Genomic DNA, 25,986 nt, shown 5'->3' on the forward strand with positions numbered 1-25,986 from the left:
ATGTTTTATCTGGCGTTTTTTTTTTGACTAGTGAAAAACCCCGTGTTTGTATTATCGAGAAATGAGTAAATGAATATCTTGCAATCCTGGAAGTCTCTCTACTCCCTTATATATGTATATATAAATAAATTCATTAATACGCTCCAATCTACAAAAGAAAAACAGTTATAATATCGGAAAAAGAAGTTATTATGAATAATAAGTAGTCTGACTGAAACATAGACTGAAGGTGGTCAATGATACCGCTGAACGGGGCGTTAAACTAATGGAGGATCATAATAAAATTTTATATAGAAACAAAGAGGAGAAATAATATATGTATACTATACAAACTGTGTGATGGAATATCGACAGCAGTATCCTGACGCCACAAAACAGATTTGTCAAAGGATTTTTAAATATTTTTTAATATAGAGAGAAACACCTGATCAATCCCTGCATGATTAATTGCTTTTTTAAGAGGCATTGAAGACTGCTTATTAACTGAGAGTTATTAAATTTTTCATTTTCCTCAGAGTCAGTAAGTTCTTTATTTTTCTCGGAGTCACATTAAGTTTTCCATTTTTCTCGGAGTTATCAAATTTTTCATTTTCCTCAGTGTCGTTAAGTTTTTTCATATAGTCCAGTCGGCAGGTCGAAAAAAGGCGTCTACCTGGAAAGTATTCCGAACTTAATGAAATTTTGACACGTCATTTAGGGGTACTCTGGGGTGTCGAATCTCAGTTTTCGACCTCGAGGACTCTGTGCTAACTTGGGGAGGGGGAAAAACCACGATTTTTATTACCTTGTTTTGGTTTTTCGCCTATTACTCAAAAACTGTGGATCCTCAGAACTTTTGTTTTTCATTTTTGGAAAGAGCATTAAATTTTATTCAAACACTGGTCAATCTTTTTTTTGACCCAACAGGCACCGATAGACAGGCGTTCAAAATTAGGAAATGTTTCTCAAAATGACATTTTGAGCCACGCATTGTGACATTTAGCAGGCAATTGCAAGTTTTTGGCTCATAACTTTAGTTTTTCAACATATCTATATATAATCTTCATACTACGGATACCCCTTACATTTTCACTATTAACTGGGGAGGATAGCACAATTTATTTACTTCAACCGAGTGGATTCAAGCCTTTTTATATTTTTGTTGGTGTTATGTTTAATAGCAATATAGATATTAATAATAAAAAAAAAACATCCCCGATCGGACCCCGCCGTCGTTTTTCTCAGTTTTTGAGTAATAGGCGAAAAACCAAAACAAGGTAATAAGAATCGTGATTTTTTCTCCCAAGTTAGCACAGGGTCCTCGAGGTTGAAAACTCAGATTCGACACCCCAGAGTACCCCTAAATGACGTGTCAAAATTTCATTAAGTTGGGAATACTTTCCAGGTAAAAGTACCTGGCGACTGGACTATACGCGCTGTCGTAAAAAAAGTTCTGGTATGTTGATAGTCTAAAAATATGATCACAATGCTATTTTTCAATTTCTCTAAAAAACCTGCATTTGTCGAATTTTTGCGTGTTTTTCACTTTGTGTAATTAACATTTTGAACCAAAAAATCGGGAAAAAATCTCAAATATCAATTTCAATTAAATGCAATTATATGATTAAATTAATGCAAGCAAATGGGGAAAATTGACCGAAAATTGAATGGCACAACGGCTGTTTAAATACTTCGAAGGACTACCTCGTCCGGCTAGGCCCTTCATTCCAAATTGTAATATTCCAATATTCCAAACCATTTTAAATATATTCAAGTACTATTTAAAACTATTAATGAGTTTTAACAACAAAATATTTTAAATAGAAAACTAAATTTTGACATATAAGATAAGATTATAGCAAGCTTGCTATAAATGTCGAAAACTCGAGTCTGGCCAGATATGAGACATTCAATTTTCAGGAAACACTATTCTATGATGACGAACGGAGAAAAGGGAAGTGAAGCTCGGGGGCTTCGGTCGCCGTGGAGTGGAGTGAAACATTGTAACATATATATTGATACGGGTCGGGTCGGGTATATCGGTGTGAGACTACTAATCAAACAACAAAGCTTAATTATTTATCATTACTTTTTTATAGGATTTTCCTTAACATATTTGGTGAATTTTGTTTCTTTTTATGAAAATGGTACCAAAATTATATAATTCCGATGATATTTGCTTATGCAATGAGCGACGCAAGTTTCGGACACAAAGAAGGACAGCGTCGGGAAAAGAAGAGACGCGGATAGTCCTTATTCTTTTAAGATTTCGACTTCGACTTCGTCTGCTAGATCTTCGCCTCGTCGCACAATGTACTCATAAATGAATCATGTTTCAGGAAGTGGTTCAGTTCAGAATGAAATAAAATAATGTTACACGCACTTTTTAAATAGCGTCATATATGGTGCAAGAAATATTCGTATAGAGTCAAATAGAATTATTTTTTTAGATATCTTCGTGCGAAATACTGCCTCTAAATAACATTGTATGGATAGGAGCCGTCGAAAATTAGTTTAATTAGTTAATACTTTTATCTTGTTACTACCTCTGCTTTAATAATTGCTGTCAATAATGCTGTCGAGCATTACAAGTATGGGATAAATAAGTAAAAAAATTAATTTTCTGTTTCCTACTAAGGATCTTAATAAGAACGATTGAATTTTGTCATTACATAACATAACAGAATATTTTTTAAGAATCATTATTTTATATATAACGCAATAATGTTCAAATTACTATTTAAATTCCAATATACATTTGTAGAATATTACGTAGTAGTTACTTTCATTTTTCCTTCATCTATAAACTATCGATTATATTGTAAACAATTATTACAATGGTGATAATAACGGAAATAAGAATACAATAAGAGAATTATACATATACATATAGTATTATAAGGCAATTACAGAATGGGTAATGTCAGCATTCTACTATATCATTCTTCTTCCACTTGACGAATATCTCGTCGATTGTGGAACTTTTACCGCTGTGGTATATCAGATCACTGTAACTTTCCCGTTATCCCCGCGCCCACTCGCGCCCACTTACCGGTCCCGCGGAATAACACAGGGGCTGGCAGTCTTTAATAGTATCTCGTCGGTGCCCAGACAACCAACTGCTCCGTTCTGCAGCTGTACTGCGCCGCAGCTATGTCGCGTTTTGGATCCCTGCTGCCGCGCCACTGCACGGAGAACGGGGCTCGATTTTGCCTCGCCGTAAGAGGGCAACACGATCGCGCCAGGTCGCATTAATGTAGGACGTGCTATGTGGTAGATGTCGCTAAAGTAAATGTCTATTATACAAATGTGTAGCAGCAGCAGTCTTTCTTTTTACTGACAAAATTAATATTTTTATTTAAATTACATACTACATACTATCAGGTCGTTCGGAAAGTAATTTCGTTTATCGTGTAGGGATGGCAATGCTTCCGTTTGTCATTACTAGACTGCGAATCTTTCTGCAAAGTAGAAATTGACTACATCGATTGCAAGAAATAGAAATCAAATTGAATGTTATTTCTTCAGCAAAGGAGAAAACGAAATGACTTTCCGAACGAACTAATACATTAACATATTACAATAGGAGAGCTGCATAAAGTCTAAATAAAATCAATCTCATCATTTTCATACAAAGAAACATTTACCAGTTACTTTTAAGGTTCGGTAGGTGTAGAGGGTTGAAACGTCTTCGTGCTAAAAAAATGTGTCGTAGAAGGGAAATCGGCTCGAGCGCGTTTCCAGCTACCCGAGTGCATCGGGCTGCCCGGGAGTGTCTCGATCTCGTCGGGCGGGTTCGGAAAGAATCGGACAAGTTCGGGCGAGCGAGTTTTCGCGCTACTCGAGATTCAATTCTGCGTTCGCACGAACTTGTCCGCTTCTGTCTGACGTCTGAACGCGCTCGACGAAGTCGAGCCACTCTCGGGCCACCGGGCCACCCGATGGTGTGTCACGGATAGACTGCGGATCTTCCTGCAAAATAAAAATTTACTATATCGATTGCAAGAAATAGAATTGTTTCTTCAGCAAAGGAGAAAACGAAATGACTTTCCGAACGAGCAAATACATTATAACATATTACAAGGAGAGCTGCATAAAGTCTAAATAAAATCAATCCCATCACTTTCATACAAAGAAACATTTACCAGTTACTTTTAAGGTTCGGTAGGTGTAGAGTGTTGAAATTTATAATTTTCGGCTCTAGCGCGTTTCAAGCTACCCGAGTGCATCGGGCTGCCAAGGGGTTTCGAGCTGCCCGGGAGTGTCTCGATCTCGTCGGGCGGGTTCGGAAAGAATCGGACAAGTTCGGGCGAGCGAGTTTTCGCGCTACTCGAGATTCAATTCTGCGTTCCCACGAACTTGTCCGCTTCTGTCTGACGTCTGAACGCGCTCGACGAAGTCGAGCCACTCTCGGGCCACCGGGCCACCTGATAGTGTGTCACGGATAGACTGCGTATCTTTATGCAAAATAAAAAATGTCAGCGTCGATTACAGGAAATAGAAACTAAATTGAATGTCATCTCTTCCCTTAATGATTTTAATAGAGGAGAAATCATATATTGACATCTTCAATTTAAAAAATTTTCCAACAACTATCAATTTCATCTACTCAAGTTTGCTATAAATGCATAAAGATCCGCAGTCTATTCGTGACATATCAAGCGGCCCGAGAGTGGCTCGACTTCGTCGAGTGATTTGAAAATTACAGTCAAAACGTGTTGGTCGAGGAAGTGTCGACTTCCAGCTCAATAGTAATGACCTGTCATAAATCTCCCTGTAGAGAACAGCCCCGGGAACGGCACTGAAAGAAATCGAGTCTACCGGGTTGGGTCTGCCTGGGTCTGCCTAGCCCGACCCCAGCCGCGCGCCCGTGGTCTGCGTAGCCCGACCCCAGCCGCGCGCCCGTAGTCTCAATGTGTTGACTTCGATGGCGCACGCTGCGTAGTATGTGTGACCGCTGTAATAAGTATTTCAATACAGCCGAAAATGCATGTGAAACGAGTCCTGCCTCCTCCACTCTGATCCAATCGTCCGCGCATTCGCACCTAGACACGTCACCGTAATCCTGCCTGGGAACCTTCTTCTCAGGCTTACACCAAGTACAATGTCACCAGTTCGAATCCATGCGTGTTGGCGTCTTGCCGCCATCCCCTACAATTGCGTAGTATGTAGTGGGCGGTAACGGTATCGTATCCTAACCCACTGCTGTTTCGCTATCGCTCGTACTTACGAGGCAGTGTATTGGATCACTTGTTGGACATAGACAAATCTAAAATGTTTTTTCACTACGTGAATGAAATATGTAATTTCAGGACCGACGCTGTCGATCCTTACGTCAGAAAATGTCTGTTCCAGGGTTGTTACCTTTCACTTAAAAAGGCATCGTTGGTCAAGACTGGTTGCTAATATTATTCTCGAGGTGTAAATGGGGTTATTTAGTCGTATACAGCGTCCGTTGCCAGCTCCTTGTGACGCCAATTTTTATATCTCCATTTCTTTTGAAGGGCTCATTTTACAGTGGAAACTCCAAGGAATATAAACATATTTTGTTCAAAATTTAAATCACTGACGCACAGTGGTCTGGATTGGAAAATCGTGTGCCATTTTGTTATAACTTTTGAACCAGTAGAGATACTGCAATGAAATTTTCACTAAAAATATTTAAAAAATAGTCATTTTTAACTATAGGTAATTAAATATTTTTTGCATTTGTTAAACAATAATTTTTTATAAATTTTCATTGATATTTTTGATTTAAAAATAAATTTTTGGAATATAATCGTACATACTATTTTTTACTTTCTAAATATGTATTTTTTATATTTATGTTTCACACATGTGTAACGTTTTATGGAATACGTAAAATATAAATTTGAGAAGTCTTGTTGCAATCAACATACACAAAAAAAATTACTTAAAGATATTTTTTATAATAATTTATAATGATTAAAAAACGAAACGAGCCTACTACCTTATATCTTTAGCTTACTAGAGGTGAGCGAAATATCAGAACGAAACAGAATTGAAAAACTTCTATTATATTTTAATACTAAAGAATTACCTCGGATGCAATATTTAACACTAAAATCTTACATTTTTCGCTATGTGAAGTCATCTGATAATAATTTGTACCAACAATATACCTCGCAAACATTCTATTACCAACTTTAATGGCTTTAAACAATAATAATTTGAGCGGGCGGAGAGGGGCGGAATTAATTTTTTCATGATTATTTAGAAGGAAGGTGTACTAAAAATATTCCAATTAATTAGAAAGCTAAACTCGGCTAAACTTTAAAGATATACCATCTTAAATGGAAAGGACTTCACAAATTTTTCTTACGGCATTGAGCATTATTATATAAATAGAGTATTTACGTTAATAAATAATAGAAAGATATGATTTTTATCACAAAAGTCTGCTCTTCAATATAAAAAAAAAAGCGAGAGATAATATTAAATAGGAACGTCAGGGCACCGCATCACAGAGAAGCAATTTTTCTCGTGAAAAATCCTCCTCTTAAAATGTCCTATTTTCAATGTTTATTGCAACTATTATATTTATTAAATTGTACTATTTTCTTCATTTCCGAGGTCTGTGAACATTTGGGAAGCAATGTTTATAGATATCGATACGAGAAAGTTCGTTTTTGGGCAGAAAGGCACACGATTTTCCAATCCAGACCACTGTGTGACGGCTCATCGAAAAAGACGTAAAAAACGAATTAGTTTAAATTTTTCGACTCCATACAGTTGATGGTCGAGGTTAAAAAAATAATTTTGCAATAGCCCAATCCTTTCCTAATAAAACCACCAAAAAAAAAGTGTAGCTCAATCGGATTTCAACGGAAATATGATTTCATTTGTTTCGTTGACAAAAAATTCGATTTTTTATAAAATCCTGAGGTGGTAGACAAATTCTGAGACCAGATTTGAAATAAGCGTGCAAGAATCTACGGGAAATGATGTACAGCATGTTGCAAAAAAGTTTTATTGAAATTGTGCAGGTTTAACGAATTTTGTCAAGGTTAAAAAACGTTCGTACCATCATTTCCCTACTTTCCGCATATTCTGCAAAGTTAGAGCTTTAATTTTAAAAAAAATTCATCGTTCTATCTCTTTTCTATCGAAAGTTATTCGACTTTAACACAGAAACTTGCGGCGACCCTTGCAGCGACCCTTGCAGCGACCCAATAGCTGCACGGGTCGCTGCAAGGGTCGCCGCCTGGATCGCGACGGAATGGCCAAAAAAGGTGTGTCACAGCTCTGACCGACCAGTCCTGAACCGCTAGAGGACTCATCAGTAAGGCGGGCCCTGCCCGAGACGCTGCGATATCGGAAGGTGGTTTAAGACTGTATATATAGAGATCGGTGACGGATCAGGTAGCAGCGAGAAAGGTCTTTCTTTGACTATCTGTCCATCTTGTGGCAAATGTAGGAAATTAGCTGCCACAAAAGAGAGCGAGTTATTATTGTCCGCTTCTGTCCGAACGCGCCCGACGAGGTCGACCACGTTCGGGCCACCCGCCCGATGTGTTACGGATAGATAGCGGGTCTTTATGTAAAATAAAAAACGTCAGCGTTGATTACAAGAAATAGAAACTCAAAAGAATGTCATCCCTTTCCTTAATGATTTTAATAAAGGAGAAATCATATATTGACATTTTCAATTTTAAAAATTTTCCAACAACTATCAATTTCATCTACTCAATTTTGCTATAAATGCATACAGATCCCAAGTCTATCCGTTACACATCGGGCGGCTCGAGAGCGGCTCGACATCGGCGAGTGATTTGAGGAGTTGGTGACAGATGAGTTGGGCATTTAATCGGTCATCCGATTGACGATTGATAATCGTTAGTCGCGATTAACGACTAAAGTAGAAATTTAATCGTTATCCGCAATTAACGATTAATAAGTATTTAATCTTATCCGCAAATATAACGATCAATCGGTATTTATTCGTTAACCACAATTAACGACTAAACGAGGATATTAATTGTTAATCGCGATTAACGATTGAAGTAGAAATTTAGTCGTCAATCGTCGATTGAATTTTTGCCCAACACTGGTTAGTGATTTTATTTTTATTCTATTTTCTCGAAAATGAATAAATCCATGAATACTTTCGGCCAACTCGAGGCTACAATGAACACGACCGACGCCCAAGGGTCGAGCCCTGAGGCCTGAGCCCAGAACACAATAGTAGTGCAATAAACACGGCCCGACAATCCCCCGGCCAGCCAGGTAGCTCGGCATGAAACCGCTAAGGAGCGAATGCTGAACATAATTATTTTCCGTGCTGCCCTCACGAAAGTCACACGAGCCAATTCGTGGCGTTCTGCCGATTAAGAAAAGCCTAAACTCGACGGAATTAGGACCGTTTCTAGTGGTTTTATTCATAACGGAGTGTACACTTTCCACCTTTAAATATAAGAAATTTAAAAATATGTGCTAGGTGTCTCTTTTTATTATGTCGAGCACCCTGTATATGAGCACCAAAAACTAATTTTCATCGTTTTGTTAGTGTTTGACACACGATTGTAAATACGTTCAAAGCATTGTGCTACCGTCTCGTCCCGTGTTATTGTCTTTACCGTTCGCGTTCAATTTGAACGATTTCTAACGAGCTCCCCAGTATGAGAGTATGGTGGGGATGCCCGCGTATTATGCGAGGACCCCGATCCGCAACAGTCGAGATTGATGACTGAGAGAGATCTCTGTTCCTCCGAAACGAGAACCGTGAGTCGTTCCTCCGAAACGACATCTCAATTGTCAGTTATTTGTACCGCGTGTTTAAAATTATTATTAAAAGTGATCTTGAAGTCGCAGAAACCCGGCTTCCCTGTTTAAACCAGTGGTTTTAATTCACCCACTTACACTTTCTCCACTACCGGACTGATCCAACCCTTCATACCTGATTTTAAACGAAGTGCTCGTGTCGGGGTAAACAGTTAGTTTGGCCGTTATAATTTAAGGAAAAACTTGTGACACCTCATATTACACGTCCGTAAAACCAACAATTTTCAAGACTTCAAGGAATTGTTTGAGATACGTTTTCTCATATTTCACTAAAGACTGCAACATATCCAAATTTGAACAAAATCCGAAACAGTATGTTGTAACTTTTATTGAAGGTATGTAGACTTTTACAAGTTTAGGATATGTTTCAAGTGTACGTCTGCTGGTTTTGACTACCAGTCGATGTCTGCTGCGACGCGCTTGTCGCCGAATTCGCTTCGCGAACTTTCTTTCTCTCTCTCTCTCATTCTCTCACACATTCTTTCCTAATTCGACCTATCGTTCATTCTGTTTACTCATTCGCTCACTCTCACTCACCAACTTCCTTTCTCACTCACTCACTCATGCATACACCACAGTTCGGCCTTTCCTGACATATTCGACGTCCTCGTCGAATTACAAAAACAAAATCTTTCTTATTCCACATTTGCGCGATCGGAATTTACATCTTTAGTATTACTCTTTGCGGAGCCGCTATGCGCTCGCGTGATGGCTCGATTTGCCTGTTCGCGGGCAGAAGATATATATTTTAGTCGGTCGACTGAGACCACGTTTGAATACACGCGCTGGCTCTGCTGCTCGCCCTCGATATCTCGCACTACATATCTGTCTTTATCTAGGACCTCCGCGATTTCATAAGGCCCGCGGTATTTCGGTGCTAGCTTTCGGCTTTCTCCTGTTGCAGGAGCTTTGCACCTAACTAGTACAATGTCGTTCTTATTATAATTCCTCGCTTCCTTGCGCTTCTTATCATATTGTTGTTTCATACTTTCTTTATTTTCGCATAATAGTTCCGAAACATCGCGTTTTTCCTCCTCGACTCCTAATTCGTCATTCAGTTCTCTAATTTCCAGTGTTAACGGGTTGTCGCGCCATCCGTTTATTTTATAGTTAAAAATGATCTCATGCGGTGTACGACGAGTAACTCTATGACAACTACTATTAATCGCCCATTGTACTTCGTACAGCTTCTCATCCCAATCTTCGCCCGTTACCGTGTCCGTAGAGGTAGCTAGACAATTTAATATTACGCTATTTATCCTTTCTACTTGGCCATTCGCTCGCGGGGTACCCGTTGCAACTTTGACGTGCTGTATCTCGTGCTCGCTACAAAACTGGGCGAAAGTGTTTGCTGTGAAGGCTGTCCCGCGGTCCGATATAATACGCATTGGTTTCCCGTAGTGCGCCATGAATTCGATCGCGAATCTTATTGTCGTGGCCGCGCTTACATCTTCTACCGCCTTCAAAACTACGTATTTGCTAAATCCGCAGATTACCGCCGCTACAAACTTATTATCCCTATCGGTAACTGGTAATGGCCCTAAATGGTCGATGTGTACACTTTGAAACGGCCTGTCGCCCTTATCCAATGGGTGTAGAAATCCTGGCTTCTTACCTGTTGGCGCTTTATGATAGAGACACGCTATACATCTATTCACGTACTGGGTGATGAATTCGCGCATCTTTGGGAAATAGTATTCCTGCTTCACTTTTGCGAGGGTTTTGTCTATACCTAAGTGCGCTAACGATCGGTGCGCTTCTGCCACTATTTCGTGTTTTAGTTCCGCTGGAACGTACAATCGCCACCTTCCTTTCGTGGTTTTGTAAACTCGCGCGTTATACATTGTGAACTTCGCGTGTACGTTCGCGTCGCCGCTCTCTAATGCATCGCGTACGCGTAAAATTTCGGCGTCGCCTCTTTGCATCGCTGCTATCCAATCGGTCGTCATGCGCACGCCCAATACCGGAAGTCCTATCACCGCCGTATCTTCGGCTTCGCCCGACGGACTCCTGCTTAGCGCGTCCGCTACCTGATTCTCTTTGCCCGTGTGATGTTGAAGCGTATAGTCGAATTCGGAGAGTCTTACGAACCACCTTCCAACCCTTGGGTTCAAATCACGTTTGTCCGCTAGCATTTTCAAACTATTGCAGTCGGTTCGAATAACGAAATGTATACCTATGAGGTAAACGCGAAACTTTTCGAGCGCACATACTATCGCCAACGCTTCAAGCTCATACGAGTGATATTTCATCTCCTCGGGGGTGGCTTTTCTACTATAGTAGCTAACAGGTCGCCACGTGTTATCCGGCTGCTTCTGTATCAAAACGCCACCTAACCCTGCCGCGCACGCGTCCGTGTGTACTTCGGTTTCGGCGCCGTGTTCATAAATAGCTAAAATTGGCCTGGTGGAAAGTAACTGTCTCATTTCATCGAAAGTTTTATTCTGTTCTGCCCCCCAAACGAACGTCGCATTCTTTTTCAAGAGAACAGTTAACGGCTGCATTCTTACCGCAAAGTTTTTTATGAATCGGCGAAAGTAGCTACTTAACCCGACAAATCCTCGAACGTCTCTAATATTCTTTGGCACGGGAAAATTAACTACGCATTCGATCTTTCGTTTCCCTGGTCGAATCTTCCCCGCCGATACGTCATAACCTAAATATTCAATTTCGCGCTTCAGAAAATGACATTTCTTAAAATTGATCCGCAGTCCGTTCGCCCGCAAAAGGTCGAAGATCTGCTGCAATCGCTGCAGCCCTTCATCGACGTTCCTACCTGGTATAACAATGTCATCAAGATACGCTATTGCCGTGTCGAACCTTAGCGATCCCAAAACCGTGTTAATGAGTCTTTGAAAGACTGCCGGTGCGTTGGTTAAACCGAAAGGCATTCGACGAAATTGGAAATGTCCGTCTGGCGTTACGAACGCAGTTTTTTCTCGCGATGCCGGTTCTACTGGGACTTGGTAATATCCACTAAATAGATCAATCGTGCTATAGTATTGATAGCCGCGTAATAAATCGATTTGGTCGTCAATCCGCGGTAACGGGTATTTATCTTTCAGGGTGATTTTATTTAGTGCCCGATAGTCGACACACATTCGGACATCTCCATTTTGCTTCTTGACGAGTATTACCGGACTCGAGAACGGCGATTGACTGTCTTCGATCACGTTCGCGTCTTTTAGTTCTTCCGTTAGATCGCCTAATTGTTTTCGTTCGTAATACGATAGACGATACGGCCGATACACGACGGGTTTGTCCGTTGTTACTTCTATTTTCATTTCCGCGCAGCTAGCTTTCCCTAATTGTCTAAAGTTTTTCGCGTAAAGATCGCGGTTTGCATTTAACAGAACTACAAGTTTTTCCGCCTCTTTACCGTCAAGATCGGTGTCTACTTCATGGATGTCGACCTCGTCGTCGTTGACCTCCTGTGCCAAGTCAGGGTAGTCACTGATGTTTTCTACTTCCTCGCACGTTTCACCCCGAGCGACCACCTCGCCTCCTTGCACGGTGATCGGCGTGTGTGTTACGTTTAGGACAGGTAGCACCGTTCGTCCTTCTGCATCTGTTGAGACGAGGCATCTCGGAACGCTGAGAGACCGCTCCCGTAGTCCTCCTTCAACGCAAATGTCCTGCGCTGGTAACTCGCTGCGCACCACCACATGCCCTAGATAATTTCGTGGAATCACACGCGGTTCTTCTGCTACGAGTGTCGCCCGACACGGAGCCGTGACTGTTGCCGTTGTCTGATACACCTGGTCTAATGAAGGGGCGACTATGAGTTCGCCAGCCCGGCTGAGTATGACAACTCCCTCAGCTTCCGTGTATGGATGTCCAACGAGGAGCGGTATTGCCTGGCAGCGGCTTGGTACCACATGCACCGTGACGCGGGACTCTACGGCATCGATACTTATATTAGCAGTAAATACACCAATCGGACGTACCTGTCCTGCTCCATATCCCACGAACGGGTTCAGCACCGTCTCATGATACGTGAGCTGCATTTCGTCAGCGGCATCCTGCCGCATTGCTACCACGCTGCTACCTAGGTCAATGTAGCATTTTATCGGATGCCCGTTGATGAAGGCATCCTTGTAATATTTCCTATGCGTGTCTTCCGTGATGTGCATGACCGCTGACGTTTGGGCTGGCGTTCCCGTTCTTGCTGCCCCGGTGGAAGTTGTTGATGTTACCGTCTGCTCGCTTCCCCACCCGTCTCGATTAGTCGTCGGGCAGACACGTGATATGTGGCCCGTGTTTCCACATTTGAAACAAGTAACCGCTCTGCTTCTATTCATACAATGTCGTGCTTCGTGTCCTGGCTGTTTACAAACAAAACATTTGCTCTCCGTCCGTGCTGGCCCACCATGTGCTACACGTTGATACGCTACGGGGTTCTCACGTATAGATGCAGACCCTGCTTCCAAATCGGCCAACAATTCGCTTGGTTTGTTGTAGCGTCTTAACGGACCTAAGAAATCTTTATATCTCGGATTATTTAACCCGTTTACAACCCACTCGATGATTTCCTCATCCGTCATTAATGCGCGGTTGCATTTTGCGAGTTTTTCGTAAAAGTATTCGATAATATTCTGCCCAACGGCTTGTTTGTAATCTTGTGCTTCTACTCGCATCTCCCGGGTGTTCCTTTTGCACGGAAAGTCTTGACGCAGTATGATTTTCCATTCTGCCCATGTGCGTTCCCGGCGCGGGAGGCTATCCCTCCACCGTTTTGCGACGCCCTCGAGTGAAGATAGGGCATAGTGTCTTACCGCTATGTCATCCCATTGGTACAAATCACCATATTCCTCGATCTTTTCAATCCACTCATCTACAGACAGCTGCTTGGACACCGGATCGAATTTCGGTAGCACGTTTTCCAGGTTGCGGAAGTGTTGGCATGGCACCGCCATGTTGATTCCGGACTCTTCGCCGCTTCGAAATCGAGTATTCGCCCCTTAATCGGCCTCGAAATTCCTCTCGGCACCACTACTTCGCGTCCACTTACACGAAGCTTCACGACCACTACTTTTCACTGCGCGAAAGTATCCCTCGTAATCGCTTTCCGTCTCCGAAAATCACAACGACTTCTGCCGCACCACGTGCTCTCTACCGTCTTTTAACGATGTTTTTTTTTTTTCTTTTTAATCGCGGATATGTTTCCGCGACACGTGAAGTCTCATATCCCACTTCTGAGAACTGTTGTAACTTTTATTGAAGGTATGTAGACTTTTACAAGTTTAGGATATGTTTCAAGTGTACGTCTGCTGGTTTTGACTACCAGTCGATGTCTGCTGCGACGCGCTTGTCGCCGAATTCGCTTCGCGAACTTTCTTTCTCTCTCTCTCTCATTCTCTCACACATTCTTTCCTAATTCGACCTATCGTTCATTCTGTTTACTCATTCGCTCACTCTCACTCACCAACTTCCTTTCTCACTCACTCACTCATGCATACACCACAAGTAGTTCTATTTCGCATGGAAATATGGATACTCGAAAACAATTAAAAATTAAAACAATTATAAGAAACTGCGATTTAGATCAATCGTGAGCAGAAAAATTCAAAGATTCTTTTCTTTACATCTTTCAATGCCTACTATGTATATCTGGTTTATGTGTTGACCGTTTTCGATGACATTTCGGGTAATCGGATAGTGTTTTTTCATTTTCTTAGTTTTAAAAATCTTAAGCTTAATAAATATGGATTCGAAAAAATCGTTTGTCCCGCTGTTTCCAAAACCGTTGTTTAAACATGTTTAAACAATCATACTGTATTAATATTGGATATCACTGTATTTGAAAAAGTCTACAGAATCTTTTATATGGCGGGGGTAGCGAGCGCACGGTAACCCCAAGGAATCTGGTTAGACCGATTTGGTCTTTAATGTCTTTATGGTTATTACGGCTATTAACTCCTAAGGGTACGGCACATTGCAGTTCGGCCATGGCACAACAAAAGCCCAAACTTCGTTTTTCAGGAGCTTTTGCTCGAAAAAGTATATTAACGGTTTCGGTGTTATTTCAGCCACTTGGCATAGTACCGTTACCGGTATTGTTCGGTATGTATATATATTTTACCGAGATTAAGTCCCTGATTTCACACAGTGAATTAAAGTTTCAAAGCGAAATGTTCAGCTCTGTACGAAGCATTAACGACATTAGATTCGAGACTAAAAGACTTGAATTTTTGGAGATGTTATGACATTTCGACGAACATTGCGCCTGACGGCGCACACGGTTTTCGCCGACATTTCACCGACTCCAGATTTGACCGGCTACAAATTTGATCGAATTGATTCAATCGATTGATGAAGTTAATCGCCATACGGTCTATCCATCTGTCACCAACTCCTCAAATCACTCGCCGATGTCGAGCCGCTCTCGAGCCGCCCGATGTGTAACGGATAGACTTGGGATCTGTATGCATTTATAGCAAAATTGAGTAGATGAAATTGATAGTTGTTGGAAAATTTTTAAAATTGAAAATGTCAATATATGATTTCTCCTTTATTAAAATCATTAAGGAAAGGGATGACATTCTTTTGAGTTTCTATTTCTTGTAATCAACGCTGACGTTTTTTATTTTACATAAAGACCCGCTATCTATCCGTAACACATCGGGCGGGTGGCCCGAACGTGGTCGACCTCGTCGGGCGCGTTCGGACAGAAGCGGACAATAATAACTCGCTCTCTTTTGTGGCAGCTAATTTCCTACATTTGCCACAAGATGGACAGATAGTCAAAGAAAGACCTTTCTCGCTGCTACCTGATCCGTCACCGATCTCTATATATACAGTCTTAAACCACCTTCCGATATCGCAGCGTCTCGGGCAGGGCCCGCCTTACTGATGAGTCCTCTAGCGGTTCAGGACTGGTCGGTCAGAGCTGTGACACACCTTTTTTGGCCATTCCGTCGCGATCCAGGCGGCGACCCTTGCAGCGACCCGTGCAGCTATTGGGTCGCTGCAAGGGTCGCTGCAAGGGTCGCCGCAAGTTTCTGTGTTAAAGTCGAATAACTTTCGATAGAAAAGAGATAGAACGATGAATTTTTTTTAAAATTAAAGCTCTAACTTTGCAGAATATGCGGAAAGTAGGGAAATGATGGTACGAACGTTTTTTAACCTTGACAAAATTCGTTAAACCTGCACAATTTCAATAAAACTTTTTTGCAACATGCTGTACATCATTTCCCGTAGATTCTTGCACGCTTATTTCAAATCTGGTCTCAGAATTTGTCTACCACCTCAGGATTTTATAAAAAATCGAATTTTTTGTCAACGAAACAAATGAAATCATATTTCCGTTGAAATCCGATTGAGCTACACTTTTTTTTTGGTGGTTTTATTAGGAAAGGATTGGGCTATTGCAAAATTATTTTTTTAACCTCGACCATCAACTGTATGGAGTCGAAAAATTTAAACTAATTCGTTTTTTACGTCTTTTTCGATGAGCCGTCACACAGTGGTCTGGATTGGAAAATCGTGTGCCTTTCTGCCCAAAAACGAACTTTCTCGTATCGATATCTATAAACATTGCTTCCCAAATGTTCACAGACCTCGGAAATGAAGAAAATAGTACAATTTAATAAATATAATAGTTGCAATAAACATTGAAAATAGGACATTTTAAGAGGAGGATTTTTCACGAGAAAAATTGCTTCTCTGTGATGCGGTGCCCTGACGTTCCTATTTAATATTATCTCTCGCTTTTTTTTTTATATTGAAGAGCAGACTTTTGTGATAAAAATCATATCTTTCTATTATTTATTAACGTAAATACTCTATTTATATAATAATGCTCAATGCCGTAAGAAAAATTTGTGAAGTCCTTTCCATTTAAGATGGTATATCTTTAAAGTTTAGCCGAGTTTAGCTTTCTAATTAATTAGAATATTTTTAGTACACCTTCCTTCTAAATAATCATGAAAAAATTAATTCCGCCCCTCTCCGCCCGCTCAAATTATTATTGTTTAAAGCCATTAAAGTTGGTAATAGAATGTTTGCGAGGTATATTGTTGGTACAAATTATTATCAGATGACTTCACATAGCGAAAAATGTAAGATTTTAGTGTTAAATATTGCATCCGAGGTAATTCTTTAGTATTAAAATATAATAGAAGTTTTTCAATTCTGTTTCGTTCTGATATTTCGCTCACCTCTAGTAAGCTAAAGATATAAGGTAGTAGGCTCGTTTCGTTTTTTAATCATTATAAATTATTATAAAAAATATCTTTGACACGCTTGTAATGCGTTTTTACCTTTACGGTAATTTTTTTTGTGTATGTTGATTGCAACAAGACTTCTCAAATTTATATTTTACGTATTCCATAAAACGTTACACATGTGTGAAACATAAATATAAAAAATACATATTTAGAAAGTAAACAATAGTATGTACGATTATATTCCAAAAATTTATTTTTAAATCAAAAATATCAATGAAAATTTATAAAAAATTATTGTTTAACAAATGCAAAAAATATTTAATTACCTATAGTTAAAAATGACTATTTTTTAAATATTTTTAGTGAAAATTTCATTGCAGTATCTCTACTGGTTCAAAAGTTATAACAAAATGGCACACGATTTTCCAATCCAGACCACTGTGCGTCAGTGATTTAAATTTTGAACAAAATATGTTTATATTCCTTGGAGTTTCCACTGTAAAATGAGCCCTTCAAAAGAAATGGAAATATAAAAATTGGCGTCACAAGGAGCTGGCAACGGACGCTGTATACGACTAAATAACCCCATTTACACCTCGAGAATAATATTAGCAACCAGTCTTGACCAACGATGCCTTTTTAAGTGAAAGGTAACAACCCTGGAACAGACATTTTCTGACGTAAGGATCGACAGCGTCGGTCCTGAAATTACATATTTCATTCACGTAGTGAAAAAACATTTTAGATTTGTCTATGTCCAACAAGTGATCCAATACACTGCCTCGTAAGTACGAGCGATAGCGGAACAGCAGTGGGTTAGGATACGATACCGTTACCGCCCACTACATACTACGCAATTGTAGGGGATGGCGGCAAGACGCCAACACGCATGGATTCGAACTGGTGACATTGTACTTGGTGTAAGCCTGAGAAGAAGGTTCCCAGGCAGGATTACGGTGACGTGTCTAGGTGCGAATGCGCGGACGATTGGATCAGAGTGGAGGAGGCAGGACTCGTTTCACACGCATTTTCGGCTGTATTGAAATACTTATTACAGCGGTCACACATACTACGCAGCGTGCGCCATCGAAGTCAACACATTGAGACTACGGGCGCGCGGCTGGGGTCGGGCTAGGCAGACCCAGGCAGACCCAACCCGGTAGACTCGATTTCTTTCAGTGCCGTTCCCGGGGCTGTTCTCTACAGAGAGATTTATGACAGGTCATTACTATTGAGCTGGAAGTCGACACTTCCTCGACCAACACGTTTTGACTGTAATTTTCAAATCACTCGACGAAGTCGAGCCACTCTCGGGCCGCTTGATATGTCACGAATAGACTGCGGATCTTTATGCATTTATAGCAAACTTGAGTAGATGAAATTGATAGTTGTTGGAAAATTTTTTAAATTGAAGATGTCAATATATGATTTCTCCTCTATTAAAATCATTAAGGGAAGAGATGACATTCAATTTAGTTTCTATTTCCTGTAATCGACGCTGACATTTTTTATTTTGCATAAAGATCCGCAGACTAAGCGGACAAGTTCGTGCGAACGCAGAATTGAATCTCGAGTAGCGCGAAAACTCGCTCGCCCGAACTTGTCCGATTCTTTCCGAACCCGCCCGACGAGATCGAGACACTCCCGGGCAGCTCGAAACCCCTTGGCAGCCCGATGCACTCGGGTAGCTTGAAACGCGCTCGAGCCGAAAATTATAAATTTCAACACTCTACACCTACCGAACCTTAAAAGTAACTGGTAAATGTTTCTTTGTATGAAAGTGATGAGATTGATTTTATTTAGACTTTATGCAGCTCTCCTTGTAATATGTTAATGTATTAGCTCGTTCGGAAAGTCATTTCGTTTTCTCCTTTGCTGAAGAAACAATTCAATTCAATTTGATTTCTATTTCTTGCAATCGATATAGTAAATTTTTATTTTGCAGAAAGATCCGCAGTCTATCCGTGACACACCATCGGGTGGCCCGGTGGCCCGAGAGTGGCTCGACTTCGTCGAGCGCGTTCAGACGTCAGACAGAAGCGGACAAGTTCGTGCGAACGCAGAATTGAATCTCGAGTAGCGCGAAAACTCGCTCGCCCGAACTTGTCCGATTCTTTCCGAACCCGCCCGACGAGATCGAGACACTCCCGGGCAGCCCGATGCACTCGGGTAGCTGGAAACGCGCTCGAGCCGAAAATTATAAATTAAGTTTCTTTTCCCTTCTACGACACATTTTTTTAGCACGAAGACGTTTCAACCCTCTACACCTACCGAACCTTAAAAGTAACTGGTAAATGTTTCTTTGTATGAAAATGATGAGATTGATTTTATTTAGACTTTATGCAGCTCTCCTATTGTAATATGTTAATGTATTAGCTCGTTCGGAAAGTCATTTCGTTTTCTCCTTTGCTGAAGAAATAATTCAATTCAATTTAGTTTCTATTTCCTGTAATCGACGCTGACATTTTTTATTTTGCAGAAAGATCCGCAGTCTAGTAATGACAAACAGAAGCATTGCCATCCCTACACGATAAACAAAATTACTTTCCGAACGACCTGATAGTATTTAGTATGTAATTTAAATAAAAATATTAATTTTTGTCAGTAAAAAGAAAGACTGCTGCTGCTGCTGCTACACATTTGTACAATAGACATTTACTTTACCGACATCTTAATGTGGAAGATCCACATCAGCGCGACCAGCTCTGTATCACCTTACCGGGGCGAGAGACCCCCTGCTCCCTAGTACAAGGCCTGTACGTGCCTGTATGGCGCTGCGTACGGCATTCGAAACATTGGCGCGACTGTGTTGCCCTCTTACGGTGAGGCAAAATCCCCCACCGTTTTCCGTGCAGCCTCGCGGCAGCAGGGATCCAAAACGCGACATTGCTGCCCGGTGCAGCCCTGGTTGTCTGGGTACAGGGTGATTCACGCAATTGTTACAAGTCATAACTCGGTTATTATTGCATTTACAAAAAAATGCAAAAGGAGAAAGATAAATGGTTCGAAGAAAACTACATCTGTATGTCTTTAACTTTTTTTGGATGCAGCAGTGCATGTGCAATTAACAATTGCATCATTTCTTTATATAGAAATGCATATTGTTTTTTACACAGATCGATTCTTCTGTTCATTCTACGTAAAAAATGATTGGGGTACACATGGCAAAAAATTATTAGATCTCGAGATATTTTCAAAAAATGTCTTTATTGAAGAAGATGCTCAAACGCTTCTCCATTACATTCTAATATTCTATATTAGTTATTTTGTTTTCTGGTTCGAAAAAAACGTCGACGTTACAAACTTGAAAGGGTGGTTTCTCAAGATTGTAACGGGGCCGATTTCTCGCGGGATCGGTTATTCAGACCGGGGTCTCTTTAATGCGGGAATAGCTCGCCGTGCCGGGGTTCGCGTCGCGAGAGTCGGAGCGGGAAGACGTGGTGCAAGGGTACGAAATAAACAAGACGACGTTTTAGTGATAAGGCGATGCTCGCCACCTCGTAACGACGGTGATGATGCGTGATGATCGCAGGATCGTCGTGGAGCGGTAGTCGGAGCTTGATTTGGTGCAGGGTACGGCGTCTCGCCGGAGGATCGGTGTTAGGGGAGGTTCAGCGTAGGCGGTGACGTCTCGTCACGGGAACGGGGTCAACGGTGGTTCGGGGACGTCTCGTTACAGGAACAGTGTCAAACGTCTCGTCACAGGAACAGCGTCAAAGGTCCCTACAGGAGATGGCGTTTCGTCACGGGAACGATCTCAACGGGGTTCGGTGCAGGAGGTGACGTCTCGTCGCGGGAACGGGGCCAGGGCGGTTCGGGGTACAGGAGGTGACGTCTCGTCACAGGAACGGTCTCAAAGGGGTTCGGCGCAGGAGGTGACGTCTCGTCACGGGAACGGTGACAGTGTGGTTCGGGGTGCAGGAGGTGACGTCTCGTCACAGGAACAGTGGCAGTGGGGTTCGGTGCAGGAGGTGACGTCTCGTCACGGGAACGGTACTACTGGAGGTAGTCGGTACAGGCGTCGACGTCTTCGTCGAGAGAACGGTACTACTGGAGGTAGTCGGTACAGGCGTCGACGTCTTCGTCGAGAGAACGGTACTACTGGAGGTAGTCGGTACAGGCGTCGACGTCTTCGTCGAGGGAACGGTACTACTGGAGGTAGTCGGTACAGGCGTCGACGTCTTCGTCGAGGGAACGGTACTACTGGAGGTCGTCGGTGCAGGCGTCGACGTCTTCGTCGAGGGAACGATAGCTGGGGATTCTGACGGGCTGGTTTCAACGTCTCGTTGAAGGAGCGGTACTTTACGGTGGACTGGTTACGACGTCGTCGTCGGAGGATCGGGTACCTGGTGCGTGGTGGTTGCTTAGGTCGCCTAAGCAGGACTGCGATAATTTGGCATATTTCGGAGGCCTTTTATACTCCCCCAAAATGTACTGTTTGGAGGTGAGGGTTGGTGGTGAGGTAAGGTGTGTTCTATGGTTTTTCATGTGTTTTGGTCTTTGGGTGGATGACACTTTGCTCAAGGAGTTTCGGAGGAGTGTTGTTTACGCCGGTGTGGATCGGTGGGTCTCGGGGAACCTCGGGTTCTTTCGGGGATCAGCTGTTCGTAACAAGCTTGCTTCGTGCAGGTTTGTTACAAGATAAAAGTCTGCTCTATCGCGTGGTATAGTTCGATTTTCCGCTGGACCCTAATTTTTTGAGATAAATTGAAAAATATCCTCAAAAATTGGTGCAAAAGTAGTGTCTCTCCGTCTTTAATCATTGTTTAAACATGTTTAAACAATCATAATGTATTAATATGGATATCACTGTATTCGGGAAAGTGTACAGAATCTTTTGCTGTAAAGAACAATTCAATATCTTTTATAATAACCACAATATTTGTTTAAAGTTGAAAAATATGTTTTTTTTCAAAGCCATGTTTTTCAAAAACTGTGCGTATAGGAGAAAAATTAAGGACAGATTCGGAATCAGCGCAAAAAACTCTATAAGAAGGACCCAACAGTATATTGAAAACAAATTTGGTGTTGGACAGTGTAATCGGTTCTCCAGAACCGTTAGGCCTGTTGCACAGTCGAGCGCAATTTTCCGGTCTCAAATACGTTCTAAAATTCTAAAAAAAATGTTACATATTTTGGATCCTAAGACGCATTTTATAGAATTTTTTCAGATTTTTTGGTTGCAAACTGTAGTCGTAAACAATGAAAAAACCCCAAAAATCGGAAAAATGCAGATTTCTAGAAAATATGAAAACATGCTATTCTACTGTTTGGTTCCTGGATAAAGTACTACAGCAGGCAGTGTCGTCAAGTTTTTTCAGATTTTTTTAATTGTGGGACATCATTGTCAAAATTTTTTCGACGTTTCTGCTGTGAGGACGAAAGTTATACTTATACTGATTTTACCGCGGGTGTATATTAAGTAATTTTTAACGTTATTACATTTTACATTATTATTACATGTTATTATACATTACAAAACGCAATTGTTTGACCTAAGAAATGCGATTTAATAGAAAGAAGAATTGTGTTCTGTGCGATATATGTACATATTGTGACTCGCAAAAATTTTCGGACGCTCTAAAAATGATAACTTCTTTAATATTGTACTATACGATTTGAACTTTTTGGGAAGCTAGAACAATTAGTTTAGTACAGGATGTGAAAATAATTTTTTCAAAAATAGCAACTGATCGGAATTGTAGAAAAAATGAGAGACACTTGGGGAAACTAAAACACCTGGCAGAAGACTGTGAAGGGGTAGAAAAAATTAACATAAGTATAGAAAAGATAGTACAGGAGAAAAGAGTGGGAGAAATTGTAGAATGGGTTAGGAGTATAGAGAAAAAAGGAAAGAATTAATCACAAGAGATAATCAAGAGAGAGGCGGGATTAGCGGGGAGACATTGGGATTGGGATAGATCAACATAGACAATCCCCGACAGCACAGTCTGCCCGAGCCCACCGCCGGACCCAGCTAGCCGAGCCCCAGCCCGACACGTTACGGGCTAACGCAATGCTTGGCTCAGCGTTGAGACCAAATCAGGACGATTTAGCCTGGCCCCTGTGCACAAAAGGGCGCGATTTTCACCTGCCGGGGGCTCGAGCCCAGAGCCTGACGGCCGGGCTGGGATTCAGCCTGTTTTTGAGAGGGCAGCACGGTATCACACTAATGTGGCCAATCAGTGCTTCGATTGGGCCCAACTTTTCTCGCGCATGCGCGACACAGGGCGGGTCGCATCAATGTGGCAGTACTTTGCAAATGCGTAGCAGTCTCCCTTGTTACCGACAAAAGTATAATAAGTTAATAAATAAGACCTTTGAGGGCGATTGCTGCCTAGATTGACCTTTATTTGGCGTTTTTGACTACTGAAAAAACCCGTGTTTGTATTATCACGCAATGAGAACGCGAATCCCGCACCCTTGCAATCTTGCAAATCGGCTGAATCCTAGCCCGGCCGGCAGGCCCTGGGCTCGAGCCCTCGGCAGGCGGAAAACGCGCCCTTTTGTGCACAGGGGCCAGGCTGAAACCGAGCCGGTGTGCCGTCGGGGAAGGTATTTGATGTGGCATGCGATATGGATGGATGGGTGGAGGAACGGATGAATGGATAAATAGAGGGATGAATGGCTTCGAGAATTATAATCCAAGTCCAATTTCTGGGCCACGAGGCTGAAATAAATAAATAAATACGTATTTACTTACTTACTAAAAGTTGCATTTTACAACATCTTTATATGGCCCTACATTGAAAATTTAAAAAATACGTTTTATAGATATGTGTCAATTAAACATATTCTGAAAATTTCGTCAAAATCGGTCAACGTTGCAATAAGCTACAAACGTTTTAATATAAAATAATAATTCTTAAAAAATATTGTGTTATTTTACATCGATATACCCGACCCGACCCGTATCATGTTACAATGTTTCACTCCACTCCGCGGCAACCGAAGCCCTCGAGCTTCACTTCCCTTTTTTCCGTTCGTCATCATAGAATAGTGTTTCCTGAAAATAATGTCTCTGGCCTGACTCGAGTTTTCGACATTTATAGCAAGCTTGCTATAATCGTATTTTATTTGTCAAAATTTAGTTTTCCATTTAAAATATTTTGTCGTTAAAACTCATTAATAGTTTTAAATAGTACTTGAAATATTTAAAATGATACTGAAATATTGGAATATTACAATTTGGAATGAAGGTTCTAGCCGGACGAGGTAGTCCTTCGAATTATTAAAACAGCCGTTGCGCCATTCAATTTTCGGTCAATTTTTCCTATTTACTTGCATTAATTTAATCATATAACTGCATTTAATTGAAATTGATATTTGAGATTTTTTCCCGATTTTTTGGTTCAAAATGTTAATTACACAAACTGAAAAACACGCAAAAATTAGACAAATGCAGATTTTTTAGAGAAACTGAAAAATAGCATTGATCATATTTTTAGACTAGCAACATACCAGAACTTTTTTAACGACAGCGCGTAAACGACAAAGAGGGACTTTTCAATGACTCCAAGAAAAATGAAAAACTTAATGACTCCGAGAAAAATAAAGAACTTAATGACTCTGAAGAAAATGAAAAATTGAATGACTCCAAGAAAAATGGAAACTTCAATGACTCTATGAAAAAACTTGACGACACTGAAGAAAATGAAAAATTTAATAACTCCAAGAAAAATGGAAAACTTAATGACTCCGAGAAAAATAAAGAACTTACTGACTCTGAGGAAAATGAAAAATTTAATAACTCTCAGTTAATAAGCTGTCTTCAATGCCTCTTAAAAATGCAATTAATCATGTAGGGATTGATCAGGTGTTTCTCGCTATATTAAAAAATATTTACAAATCCTTTGACAAATTCTGCTTTGTGGCGTCAGGATACTGCTTTCCATCACAGTTTGTATAGTATACATATATTATTTCTCCTCTTTGTTTCTAGATAAAATTTTATTATGATCCTCCATTAGTTTAACGCCCCGTTCAGCAGTATCATTGACCACCTTCAGTCCATGTTTCAGTCAGACTACTTATTATTCATAATAACTTCTTTTTCCGATATTAGAACTATTCTTACCACGTTTTTATTAGCTCGCTTTCTTGTTCTTTTGTAGATTGGAGCGTATTAATGAATTTATTTATATGTAATATCTCTGCCAGTTATGTATATATGAAAAAACTCTTCAAACAAAAGTTGTAGTATATAAGGAGGTGGATATAGTATCAAAGGAAAAAAATTTTTTCAAAGTCATTATTTAAAGTTTTCAAGGTCACGGATGTTTTTTCTATCAACAACTGTTTATGCTATATATGGATTCTTAAAGAGAAAAAAGACAAATTCAACGATATATCATAACGTCTATTTATGTCAAGATTTAAAAAATTCCCATTTTCCATTAAAAACTCATTTTCCCATTATTCAAACGGCCCCAAAATTTTTCCAGACCATTTTCTCAACATTTGTCACAATTCTGGTTTACGGGACCAAAAAAATTTCATGGTCGAAAAATAAGGTCCACCCTAATGTTGCATATACGTAAATTACGAGAAGCAGTAAAGAGTGCTTAACGTCGAAGAAGAAAATCCGGGTAACTAAAACTTAATATGTACTACATTCCACGTTATTAGAATAATTGTAGTTTAATTATGATACATTTTATATCAACATTTTTTATTTACACCTGCTAGAAACGCCACTGTCTCGGAAGGAAATGGACATTCGAGAGAAGCAATAAAATTAGAGCATCATTGCGAAAAAAGATGAGTTTGCAATAACCTCAATATACATTTTATGAAATTCTATTATAATTATAGTTATGACTGTATTTTTTAATAAATAAACTTGTGTATGCTAGTATAAAATCAATTTATATATATTATACAATTTATTTTATTATTTGTTTGACAACTAATAAATCTACAAATTGTTTCATAAACTAAAAAATACTTCCTGCATTTTCGTATTCTCCAATCAGTCCAAATAAATACCATCAACCTGTTCTCGATCATATACCAATTTTTATTAATGCAATTATGA

This window comes from Lasioglossum baleicum, chromosome 4 (assembly GCF_051020765.1).
Source record: "Lasioglossum baleicum chromosome 4, iyLasBale1, whole genome shotgun sequence".
Taxonomy (NCBI): domain Eukaryota; kingdom Metazoa; phylum Arthropoda; class Insecta; order Hymenoptera; family Halictidae; genus Lasioglossum; species Lasioglossum baleicum.